The sequence below is a fragment of the Malaya genurostris genome, chromosome 3, assembly GCF_030247185.1.
Source record: "Malaya genurostris strain Urasoe2022 chromosome 3, Malgen_1.1, whole genome shotgun sequence".
NCBI classification, from domain to species: Eukaryota; Metazoa; Arthropoda; class Insecta; order Diptera; family Culicidae; genus Malaya; species Malaya genurostris.
Genome location: NC_080572.1, coordinates 74,700,307 through 74,714,238, shown reverse-complemented (window position 1 = coordinate 74,714,238; position 13,932 = coordinate 74,700,307). Strand labels below are relative to the sequence as shown.

General features: G+C 35.9%; 1 protein-coding gene across 3 annotated transcripts in view; it reads right to left on the bottom strand.

The window, feature by feature from the left end:
* The window catches only part of LOC131435469 (glycine receptor subunit alpha-4), a 107,273-nt gene extending 96,212 nt beyond the window's left edge, over window positions 1–11,061 (bottom strand). For 2 of the 3 annotated variants that reach the window (XM_058603385.1, XM_058603387.1), the window contains exon 1: window positions 10,304–11,061. The gene's annotated coding sequence lies outside the window, so the exon portion shown is untranslated. The remainder of the gene's footprint in view (window positions 1–10,303) is intronic. The other variant, XM_058603386.1, reaches the window with a different exon arrangement.
* Window positions 11,062–13,932: the final 2,871 nt, after the last annotated feature.

The following is a 13,932-nucleotide window of genomic DNA, read 5'->3' as shown; positions in this document are numbered from 1 at the left end:
AGCCCACAGGATTATTACCTTTTTCTGTGCTAGATCCTGGATTGGTTTGTGAATTTGACAAACCAGGAGGCACAGTCTTTGGTTTTGACTTTTTTTGTTTAACACGGGGATCTTTTTTTGAAGATGAAACTTTAGGTGTCTTTTTTGGTAATTTGGAAGAAGACTTCTTTCTCTTAACTGACCCTTGGGTAGTGATAAACGAATTACCTTCACTATTTTCGTCAGAGTCAGAGTCCTCTGTTTCCTCTAGATTTGAAAACCCGTTTTCGGTTTCCAAAGGGGGGACATCAATGACCGTTTTAAGCATTTCTGCATATGTGCGCTTAGACCGTGCTTTTAAAGAAAGCTTAATTTTGTCTTTGTGCACTTTAAATGCAGTGCATACTGAAATATCATCATGAGGACTATTCCCACAATAAATACATTTTTCAATTTCCTTGTTGCAATCATTATCTTTATGAGGCCCTTCACACTTAATACATTTTGGTTTATTACTACAGTAAGTAGCTGTGTGGCCGAATTTTTTGCAGTTCGTACAATTCATTACATTTGGAACAAAAAGCCGAACAGGGAGGCGAATTTTATCGACATAGACATGGGACGGCAACGCAGACCCGGCAAATGTCACTCGAAACGAGTCTGATGGGCGATAAACTTTTTTTTCCTCTTCATGAACTACTGAGTACAGTTGTTTGCACTCCAGTATTTTCACACCCTCAAGCATAGAGTTCTTGAAACGACCAACACCATGCTTGAGTAAATCATCTACCGAAAGACTCGCTTCGGTAACAACACCGTCAATTTCGACATCTTTGGAGGGTATGTAAACTTTATACTCTTTATTGAAATGTTCCGAAGAGACAATATCATTCGCGTGTTTCAAATTATTTACCACAACACGAATTTTATCGTTATTTACTTTTATGATCTCTTTGATTGAAGAGTATCGTGATGTCAAACCTTTAGAAATTTGGTAAATGTTTAATGGCTTTGATATACGTCTAAAAAAGACTATCCAAGGCCCAGAAGAGCTCTCCTGATATTTTTTCGTTCGTGGGGGTATAGGATTCATGCTAGGATTTACGTCCATGGATTCATCCATCACATTAAAATTTTTAATCAAACTTTAAAATAAAAAATGAAACCAACACTACACAGTACTCAATCAAAAGGAAAAGAAAAAACTTCTACCTTGAAATTGTTGTCTATCTCCGTTGCACTGCCGTGTAGATCCTCGTTGCTCTAGATGTTCTTGTTGGTTGCTGATTGTTGGATGTGATGCTACTGCTACCTGACATCCAGCACCACTCGATTTCCGATTTACTTTTGTCTTCGCCAGCTGTAACCAGCGCAGGTCACCGGTGTATACCTGCGTGTTGTATGGCAGTGGAAAGACCGAGTTGTCTTGTCTCCTTCTTCCTTGTGCTCCGCACCGATATGCTTCTGCACCGAAGTGCCTTCGCACCGGTGTGCTTTTGCACTCTCCTGCTTCTGTGTGCCTTTGCACTCTTCTTCTTCAATGTGCCTTTGCACTCTCCTGCTCAGCACTTGTGGCTGTATATTGTGGCCTGAGAAGAGCTTGGGAAACGCCCTTTGTTGTTTCCTTCACCAGCTTGGCCCAGCACTAGGGCTCTCTTATGCAGCACGATTTTACGTTTTAACGGCTGCTGCCAACAGGTCTCTACCTGTAGTTCAACCGTTGTCGTATTTAACGCGTGTAAACTAACCAGCGTTATTAAACTGTACGCTTCTATACACAACCTTCTCGGTTGAACGGCTATTACTGAAATGATCGATAGGGAATAGAAGAATGAAAAAAAAAAAACAATAGAGTCGCCTGTCTATGAGTATACTTCTACTTGGTCATAGAACTACGGAGTATCTCATTGGATAATCACTTTAACAGTACAGTTACAGTCAACGATGTTTTTAGTCAGTCTGTCAAGGTTACTCGACGTGACAAATTGCAATTCTGCTCTCAAGCATCATGCATTTGGTTGAATACGCAATTTCAACTGTCTTTTTGATCAATCGAAGGAAATTAGCCGGCCATTAAACTAAGTAAATTGCTTAAAAATTAAAAAAAAAATGAGACTACGTTGACTTTGGGTAAACTCCCCCCCCCCCCCCCCCCCCTTCACCCTTCGTAGACAAACTTAGACTTTTGTCAGAACCCCCCCCCCCCCCCCTCGCCCCAGTGAGTCTACGTGGTTTATGGATGGTCCCTTATAAGGTATGGTTTGGTAAAAATAAATTCAAAGAACTATATCTCAAAAAATATTCGTAGTTCGACTTTGAAACTTTAAAATTTTGTTTTTAGATAACATCTATTGATTAGAGAAATTGACAAATTACGGTTATAATTAACCCTTTTCTAGCATGTGCCGAACACTCAATAACTGCTCCAATGTTTTCGATTTCCATCTATCTTGTAATGCAATTGAACTTGTTTTATTCTTTTGTCAGATTTGCCTTAGAATTAGTGTTAGCTGGTAAGTGAAAATGGATTATTCGATTTATTATTTAAGTTTATGATATATGTATCATTTGTATGTGAACAATCTGTTGGTACAAAAGATGAGGAGGTTTTATGCCTGTTGGAAACAGAGATCAAATAAGTTTCATCTCCAGCGGGTATCTACAATGACCGTCGTCGTAAATAATCTGCTTCTGCAAATCAATTATAAAGGGGGTTAGATTCAAGGCAAGCATAGGTGCCAAAGGTTTTGAGATTTGATTTTTAAATTTTTAAACTTTGATTTTTCCTTGGTCAAAAGGATGTAAGCCTCACAAACATGTAAAGGATTTTTCCCTGTTTGTCCTTTCAGTTTAGATTTTTCTGTGCGGCTGGGATAAATGGACGAGTATGATCAATTTTAAAGATTGATGTGTGCAAAAACGTACACACCGGTGACTTTCAATGACTTTCGTTTTGTATACTTTGCACAGCTTTTCAAAGGAAGTTTGTTCTAGCTTCGATGCCTGTTCTCTGCGGTAAGGATATACCTCCGACGTTATTCAACATTTTTCTAATAACATTCACGATCTTATAGAATCTGAATGTAAAAATAAAAGACAACGGACGGATTTCCCTTCCGTTGATCCTATGCCGTCTAACAATATTTACGAGATTCTTCCTGAATCCGATTGTAGCGACATAGAAGAAAATTCTTCAAAAATTCCCAAAATGGACGCTTGTCGTTCTGGGAAGAAACATCAATCTATGCCACCAGTGACGGTGATGATTTCCGACTTCAAAGCATTCCGTACTGAGCTTTCTACTTTTCTCCCGGAAGTAAAAGTCTCATTTCAAATCGAACGAAGAGGAGAATGTCGAGTCTTGGTTGATGGATTGGAAGATTACGAACGTCTTATTCGATATTTGTCCGAGAAACTTCATAAATTTTATTCATATGATATAAAATCAGACAGACTCTTCAAGGCTGTCTTGAAAGGCTTATCAAATGATCAAAGTATTGATGAAATTAAAAATGAACTAAATGAATTGCTTGGTTTTGCCCTTCCCAAGTAATACTTATGAAAAAAAGAACGAATGGTACTTCTAAACCACGCCCTGGAATTTCCCATGAACTTTACCTAATACACTTCAATTGATGTGATGTAAACAATTTGAAAACTATAGAAAAAGTACGTATCATTTCCCACATTAAAATTCATTGGAAACATTATAAACGGCATAATCGTATTGCGAACTTAACGCAATGTCGTCGTTGCCAAGGCTTCGGTCATGGAACCAAAAATTGTCATATGGATATACGGTGTTTGAATTGTGGTCAATTGCATTCGAAAGACGTTTGTCCAATGAGTGAAACCACTGATAAATTTTCATGTTCAAATTGCAATGGAAATCATAAATCGAATTATTTGAAATGTCCTGTCAGGGAAAAAATTTTAAACGCTCGTTCGCTTAGACAACAAGTCAAATCAACGACCTTAAATTTACAGAACATACCTGAAAATCAAAAAACCGTTACAAATGCCACGCCTAATTCTTCTAAGGCACTGATTTCTTCGAAACAAAAAACAGGTACGCCTGCCAATTCGTCTTCTAACGAAAACAATTTATTGACAGGTAGATCGACCTCGTCATCATCTTCTTCTAATGTCAGTTATGCTGGTATATTAGGTAGAATCTACCACCTCTTTCTTCTAATGTAAATAATCAAAACACAGGACCGCCTTGCAGTTCATCTTCTAACGGAAACAATTTATTAATAGGTAGAGCGGCCAAATCATCTTCTTCTAATGGCAGTCTACCTACAAATATTCCTTCAATGCCATTCGCTTCTTTAAATGAAGTCGATTTAGGCGATATAACGGAAAATAAAATGATCTACCTACAAGATAAACTTTTTCAAATGATCATCCAAATGAATTCGACGTCATCACTTGTTGAAGCATTTCAAATCGGATGGAAATTTGCAAAAAATATTATAATGAATTCAATAATTATTTGAATATTTTAAGTTGGAATGCTCGATCTTTGAAATCGAGTGAAGATGAATTTTATAATTTTCTCGAAGTTCACAAAATCCATATTGCCATTGTGACAGAAACTTTTCTTAAACCAAATGTCAAATTGAAAAGTAATCCACATTATGTGGTTCATCGATTTGACAGGTTTACTGGAATGGGTGGTGGAGTTGCCATTTTTGTACAACGGCAAATTAAACATCGAATTTTACCTTCTTTCAATACTAAAGTTATTTAAAGCTTGGGAATCGAAGTTGAAACCATTCATGGAATTTATTTCATCGCTGGAGCATATTTGCCATTCCAAAGCACCGGCGAACAATTAAATTTCTTTAAAGGCGATTTGCAAAAACTTACAAGATATCGATCGAAATTTTTCGTAATAGGGGACTTAAATGCTAAGCATGTCCAGTGGAATTGTAGGCAAAATAACAGTAATGGTAAAATACTTCATAATCAACTCTCAGCTGGTTACTTCACAGTTCTTCATCCCAGTAATCCTACTTGTTTTTCTTCCGTGAAAACCCCGTCTACAATTGATCTGGTTTTAACGGATCAAAGTCACATTTGTAGTGAACCGATTACACATGCTGACTTTGACTCAGATCATCTTCCTGTAACATTCAGACTTTCCAACGAAGCTATAATTAATCCTATTAGTTCTATATTCAAATATCATAGAGCTAATTGGATGGATTACAGATCTCACATTGAAAATCATGTGGATCATGAAACTATTTTAGAAAATTCTGCGGACATCGACACAGCAATTGATAATTTGAATCATTACATTATCGAAGCTAGAAATCTTTCAGTTCCCAAAGCTCCAACTAAATTAAATTCTTCTATCATCGATGACAATCTTCAACTGCTCATTCGGTTGAAGAATGTTCGTCGACGACAATATCAACGTTCTCGTGATCCTGCTATGAAAAACATAGTTAAGGATTTACAAAAAGAAATTAAACATAGATTTACTCTTTTGCGAAATGAAAATTTCGCTCATGAAGTTGAACAAATTAAACCATATTCTAAACCTTTCTGGAAACTTTCTAAAACCTCAGAAACCAATTCCTGGTCTCAAGGAAGGAAATCAAATACTTCTTACAAATGGCGAAAAAGCTCAAAAACTAGCTCAGCAGTTCGAGAGTGTACACAATTTTAATTAGAACGTTGTGAGTCCTATTGAATATGAGGTCTGACTGAAATATGAGCATATTTCAACCCAAGTGTTATCACACGATGACATTATTGAGACGAATTTTGACGAAATTAAATCAATTATTTGGAAACTCAAAAACATGAAGGCTCCTGGTAATGATGGAATTTTTAATATTCTTATTAAAAATCTTCCCGATGTTGCCTTGAGACTCCTGGTTAAAATTTTCAACAAGTGTTTTTCATTAGCTTACTTCCCAAAAAGATGGAAAAACGCTAAGTAATTCCTATTCTGAAACCTGATAGAAATCCAGCAGAAACATCAAGTTATCGACCAATTAGCTTACTTTCTTCTATCAGTAAACTTTTTGAAAAAATTATCTTGTTGAGAATGATGACTCATATAAAGGAGAATTCAATTTTTTTACCAGAGCAGTTTGGATTTCGTCATGAACATTCAACTACTCATCAACTTGTCAGAGTAACGAACATGATAAAAGAAAATAAATCTTCTGGGTTATCCACTGGAGTTGCTCTTCTAGACATAGAAAAAGCATTCGACAGTGTTTGGCACAAAGGTTTAATAGCAAAAATGTCTGATTTCCAGTTTCCTATTTATTTGATCATAATGATTCAAAATTATTTAACTGATCGTACTCTTCAGGTTAGCTATCAGAATTGTAAATCTGAATTGCTACCCGTACGAGCCGGTGTTCCGCAGGGTTCGAGCGTAGCTCTAATCTTGTATAATATTTTCACTTCTGATCTTCCAAATCTACCCGTTGGTTGTCAGAAATCGCTATTCTGTGACGACACAAGTCTGTTAGCCACAGGTAAAAAACTAAGAGTGATCTGCAGTCGCCTACAAAGAAGTTTAAATATTTTTCGTGATTATCTGTCAAAATGGAAAATTAAATCAAATGCAGCAAAAACGCAATTAATTATCTTTCCTCATAACCCAAGAGCTTCTTTTCTTAAACCAAACAATAATAACATTCTCGAATTGAATGGCTTGGAATTGACATGGTCTGATCAAGCTAAATACTTAGGGCATATTCAGGAGTGTTCTAGTTCTAGATGCATAATTTATGTCAGTTTTAAAATTTAAATCTAGAAATTATAACAAAATAAACTGGCAGCCCCAGCAGCGTTTTATCTGTGTTTCAAATATAGAAAAAATAGAACGGCAATGTATACCAGTTTTATATTTGACAGTAGAACTGGTCGAATAATTAAAACTAAAACGGATTGCTGGGGATACGTTTGTTTCAGTTTCATTTACATTATAGACCACCCATATGAATCTTGCAGCTGCTGAAGTTGCTCTTAGGTTTAACATATGACAAAAAACTCACTTTCAAGGATCACATTGAAGGAATCCAGGCAAAGTGTAATAAATATATTAAATGTTTATATCCTCTTATAAACAGAAATTCTAAGCTCTGTCTAAAAACAAATTGTTAATTTATAAACAAATTTTCAGACCAGTCATGCTTTATGCAGTACCAATTTGGTCAAGTTGTTGTTCCACCAGGAAGAAAACGCTTCAAAGGATTCAAAATAAAATTCTGAAAATGATTTTGAAGCGTCCTCCCTGGTTTAGTACAAATGAGTTACACAGATTCACAAATATAGAACCATTAGATGTAATGTCACATAATATTATAAGCAAATTCCGACAAAAATCGATGCAATCTTCAATTGAATCGATTCGCTCTCTGTATTAGTTAGTAAGTTAGTATATAAGTTCCTTTTCCCCATTACACAATACAAGTAGGCTTAGAATTTTCCCTACACAAAAATCTCAGAATGCGGAAGCATATGATGTCCTCATGGTAACAACCAAATCATATATATATATAATAGGGCTGAAAAGTCACCACTTGTGGCTGAACACCCAATTTAAATCTTAATAATTTAATTTTAACTCATATTCCAATAAATAGTTATTTAAAAAAAAACTACAGAGCGGGAGGGGCCTGCTGTCAAAATTACCCAGGCGAAATTGCGTCATTCTCTCTGGCAATCCTGCATGAATCAGGTTATATGGTGATGAGAAAGTTATGTTATTGCCCTTCATATATACTTCTTATAGAAAAAATATAACCAAAGGCGCTATAAATGGAGAACCGATTCAAAACGGTTCTGCCAATCTTATATGGCAAGAAACCGGCAGAAGCAGAACCGTTAATAACCTCTAGACGAAATTCTCTGCCGGTTGTTGCATTGTTGCCAGACTTTTGCCGGAATTCTGGCAGACATAGCCAGTTGTCTGGGGAGAAATTTTCCCACCGCGTGTGAGTGGGAGACAGCTGGCTTCTTTTTACTCCTTTTTATTTTAAATTTCTAATAATTTGCAGTTTTCAGGATGAAGAAAATAAGAAGTGTTATAGCCAGCAAGTCCTACCAGGCTCCAGTTATTGAGTAAAATTCACTGCTGCTCAAAAACAGTTAACAAATTACCAGAATACTTGATGAATCGTTGAGAGCACGCACAGAGTTACAACAGAACGAAAGTATAGAAGTAATAGAACTATCGAAATAATAATTTTCTTTTATTGGAAATGCTGAGAAATCTAATACTCTAGCGCTTAAAATTTTGACAGAAAGATATGTTAGTACAAGCTGCTTTAATGGCAGTAGAAAAGATCATTGTAATTAGCTACCCGAAAGGTACGCAAATTTCAAAAATGTCTATCTAACATTTGAGAATAAGTGAATCTGCTGGTCAAATCAATGTACTGAGAGAACCGAACTGTGCAAATACTTTTTCGCAGGAGTCTAATAGAGCATAAAATGCGCCAGAATTTCCTGTGATACTATTGAAAAGCAACATACATTCATTTTTAAATAATGGGTACTTTTCACTTAAAAACAAAAGAGACTTAATTGCAAAAACATATTTACCCATATTTGCGTAGTACCCATTCTTCTCAATTTTGAATAGGTATGGTTTTCGCAAAATTGTGTGACTTTTGATTCAACTTTGAGTAGCCATTGCTTACCATTGCTTCTTGATCAAAGAAATACTGTACAAGATCAGCAAAAGCTTCAAAAGGACTCTGCTCTTTTTGATGATGGTAAACGGTCTGGTCGTCCAATTGTGGTGGTTGCTCCAGAACACATAAAAAGTCCACAAATTGGTTATACATCTAATCGTAAATTGAAATTGCGTGAGATAGCTTAGGTCGTAAAGATATCAGAAGGCAGTGTGTTTACAATTATTGATGAACATTTGACCATGAGAAAACTCGTTTAGAAGTGGGTCACACAGTCTATCAAAGCCAACAACGTACTGATGATTCAGATCAGTGTTTGGTTATGTGACAGTGGATGAAACATAGATCCATCACTTCACTCCGAAATCAAAACGATCATCATCTAAGTGTGCTGTAGCCGGAGAACCACATCCGAAATGTCCAAAGCCACAACAGCCCTTCATCGATTATCTTGAAAAAGAAAAAAACAATGAATAGCGAATACTACATAGCGTTGTTAGATCGTTTGACTCCCAAAATCAAGGAAAAACGATCTCATATGTCGAAGAAAAGACACTGTTCTACGAAGACTACACACCGATACACAAGTCGATGGCAACGATGGTTAAAATCAACGAATTACACTTCGACAAGCTTCCTCATGCACCGCATAGTCCAGATCTGGCCCCCAGGGACTACTGGCTATTCGCAGATCTCTAAAAAAATTTCGCCAGTTAAAAATTCAACTCAAAGACGCTTCGGAATGATTGTATTGCACTTGAAAAAGATTACATTGATGAATAAAATCGATTTTAGGCTACAAAATGAGTTTTTCTTAGTTAATGACACGACTTATTGGGTCATGTATTATCAGTATTATACTCCGTAGTTTTTAGAAAAACATGTACCATTAAGTCGTTTATTTAATCTTAGTTTCGAATATTTTCAATGCTTAACGCAAAGTACCTAACAAGCATGTTAAACAAAAAAAAAGCACATCCAATCATCTCGATTCAAAGCTGCATTTGAACGTATGTTAGTATCGCAGTTGAATGATAAGCGCTAATAAGCCGTTTATTTAGATCGTGATCATCAATTCCAACGGGCATGATGACGCACCTGCATCAAATTCATCAAATGCAACATTCCTCACAGTATTCAACTAACACTATAATTTTAGGAATCAGGCATGCTCTATTGAAGATATGTAATTTCAAGGAAAATGTGAGAAACTTTAGGTACCCTATATGTTGTTCTCATACATGTATCATACATGGGTGGAAATAGATTTTTCTTTTGATAAGAGTAATTTGGAAATTTGTTAAACCGTTCTTCAAACGATGCCATGTTTAGGATCAAAAATCGTTTCATAGTTCTGCAAACTAGTATCAAACGAAGGGTCATATGCTCTCCACGACGAATCATGGAAATGTAATATTCTAACTTTGACAAAGTCCAACTTAAACGTATTTCACCAATCCCTCAGACCTTAGCCAATAAAATCCGAAGTAACTCCTTTGAACAAACGCAAACAATCAGCAGAATTTCATTATTCATGGAACCAATTATTGATATGAAAACACGACATGCCCGTCTGCCGCACAACTAATTTCGCTAATAACATGCTGAACAATTACGGAGAGCATCCGTCTTCGTTCGACAATTTTACTCACGATCGTGATACGAAGCGGGGAACACATACATTTCACACCATGATAGCTCTATGTTGGTCTACAATTAACCAACGTAATCGCGGGTTGTAGATCTGATTACTTCTCTATCTCTCTCTTTCTCTCTTTCTTAATCTCTGCTCCATTTTCCAATTTATCGTAGGTTTTAATTAACCAGTACCGCTTATCGCCACGAGCACAAGTATTTTTTTTTCTAAAGGCACACCACAGTCACAAAATCACTCCACCGTAATCCATAGAAGTTCGATCCAGTCGTACATTATCTTGAAAAAAAACTCCCGATTCACATTTTCCAACAATCAATGTATTCAATTATTAAAATTTCCCGCCAAACACTATCAATCGAGTGACAATCACCGTTTTGCCATTCCCACAATGCAACCACAATGAGCACGCTTTTCTCCTTTAAGGCACCACGTGTTAATAATTAAACCATTCACCCGTTCCGTAATCCTTGCACTTTCTCATACACACTCCCGAACAGCAGGACGGATGGCCGCGAACTGAGAGCTTCCAATTTTCCACCCAACAGTCAAAGGGCACACGTTGGAGTGCTCCGAATCTAGCCAATCTCAAGGTGGGAAGTCGACAAGCAAACAAATAGCAGCCAGAATAGGAGGAACCGAAGTGTACGGATTTTATGTTTATTGTATTAAAGGTTGTCCGTCGATTCGATGCCGGTTCACCGCGAAATCAGATGGGGTACTGGTGGACCGATGGAAAAACCCGTAACGCACGCGGTCAGGTCTGAATGGGAACTGAACACAACAAACCGAACGGGAAAATCAAACTTTCTTTTCGTCGAAGGTCTGGAACATTGTTCCGCTCTCGTCTCGACCGACGACGCGGCGACTGGCAACACGGTCTGTTCGTGATGTGTACGATCGATGCATGATTGCAACAGTCATTTCGTTACTGCACGTAGATGCTAGGGTTGCCAGATTTGTTGAACACATATGAATTCGAACAAACAAATAATTCATTCGTGAAAACACCCGGTGAATCAATGCGCTTGTAAAAATTTGACTAAGAAAATATCGTAAATAATCGTATATTTCGAATTGAAGAATATTGCTACTATTATACAAATTGCACACTGTGTGTGGCGTCTAATCAGAGCTTAGTTAAACTACTTCTCAGAGCTAATCGAATAAAAATTCAAATGAAAAGTGCTATGGTCTGGTTAACTGAATTCTGGAATAAAAAGGCTAGTGGTTGATACCAGAGACAAAACGGGTTGGAGATTACCGGAGATTTAGGCTCGAACTTTATCAGTGCTCGTAATAGTTAAATTTTTTTTCAAACCTGAAAACTTTTTTTGTCGTGAATACGACTTTCTTAACTAACGAACATCTTTTTAAAATTTTCCCTCTTCCTAGAATGAGTAGAACTTAATCGTGAATATCTCTTGTTGTATTTATAGCAGCGACATAATTTTTTCTCCATATTATCGGATAGATTATCAGCTAATTATGATAACAATTTTCAATAGTATGAGATAACCGCAAATAACTCTAAATTGAAGTTCTCTATAATGTTTGGTATGATCGAGCATTGGGGTGAAATTCAGTGTCAAAATAAGGCGCGAAAAATTTCAACCGCATGCATTGAACGAATCGTCGCACGAAGCGTATCGTGCAAAACCAACACATAGAAATACTGAATATTTTCTGTAGAGTAAAACAGACACTGTATGCTTTTGAATTGCAAGTATTTTTAATTGACTAATATAAGAAATACGCTTTCATGCATATTGTTTAAGATGGTCAATTTAGTCAATCAATTTATAATCGAAATGCACTTATAATTGATTTGTTGAATACTATAAATTGGCTGATTTTTATACTTTGTTCTGAAATCTATTTTTCAACTGCTAAAAGTTCGTTTACAATATAAATATGGTATTCACAACAATCTAAGAACATTTTGCTCTAGATTGATGTAAAATATATAAATATACCCAAAAACAATATTTGCGATTGGAAAAAAAATCCAGAGCAATTTCGCTACAATTCCGATTGCCAAAATTCAAAATGGCACCCCGTTATGGAAAAGAAAACATGTGTACTCGTTTGAAAATATTAAATCGTGTTTGTTTTTCAAATTTAATTCGATCAGAATGAAGAAAATATCACTCAAGCGTCCTTTGTAGCATAATTCCTCATATTATCATATATTTAAACTGGTTTAACTGTAATTCAAGTAAAACGCACTTTAAACTGATGGATATAGTTTTAGGTTTATTTATGTTGTAATGATTATAGTTACAGAACAATCTCTGGTTTTAGGTCTAACACATGGATCAATAAGTCCCGAGACTAAAGCAGAGATGGCGCTCGTAGTAAACCAGTAACCACGTCTTTCTAGAGTACTAACCTTTGCTAGAAACGGGTCAAAATTTTAAGTCGATCCGACCAGAAACAGCTGAGTTATCGAGGTTGGAGAAAAATTCGTTTTGTAGTTTGTTTAAAAAATGGAAAAAAAACGAGTTTCGTGATTTGATAAAACATTGTTTTTTAATGGGTAAAAACACCGCGCAAGCGAAACAATGGAATGAAAAATGTTATCCGGACTCTTGTCCATCAAAAGCAACGATTTGTCGGTGGTTCGCCGAGTTTAAACGTGGTCGTACCGACACAAATGACGCGCAACGCTCGGGTAGACCTGTGGAAGCCGTTACACCGGAAAATGTGAGTGAAGTGACAAAAATTATAATGAAAGATCGTAAAGTGAAGCTCCGTGAGATTGCTGAGATGACACAGATATCATATGGAAGTGTATTTACTATCCTTCATGGAAAATTGAGCATGAAAAAGGTTTTTTCCAAGTGGTTGCCGCGATTGCTTTCGATGGAACAAAAACAGCAACGAGTCGATGATTCAGAAAGCAGTTTATCGAAAAAAAACGTTGGAACCATTGTATCACCCTAAAACGTGATTATGTCGATGAATTAAAAAAAATTTTTGCGAAAAAAATGTTGTTTCCATTGTTAGTCTCGGGACTTATTGATCCATGTGTTAGATGTATGGAATAATTTCAAATTTTGATTGCTATACCTTCAAAAATAGTGAATAGCAAAAATGGAATCTCTTCTCATTTTCACAAAGAATTCAATTAATTTTTTTTTCTTAAATACGTTTATTTCTTAAGGTAATTTACATAAGTTTTTCTTCGCCGTATCATCTCTTTTACATAGAATTCTTAACCTAATATAATACTAATATAGTCACAGCGATTTGAGTTTAATAAAACATATTACTCTTATTTTTTAAATATCATATTGGCTATTTCGTTATTTATTATTAAATCTACTTAAGAACAATATTTGAACCAAGCAATTAACTGCTATAAATTATAAGATAAGCTTAAATTTTTATACATTTTGTTGTTGATTTCGTAACCTATTTTGAGTTTGTTTGTATCAGCACATCATTTTAATTAAAATTTTGCTATTGGATGAAGTAGGAGTCAGAACTAACCCTCAAAAGGGTCAATTATTAAATTGAAACTTCAATTGTCTTTATGAAATGATAAAGAAGTTTCATGTAAGAAAGGTCACGACAAGCAAGAATGTCTCGAACTGGAACATTGGATAGTCTACCTTGGGTACG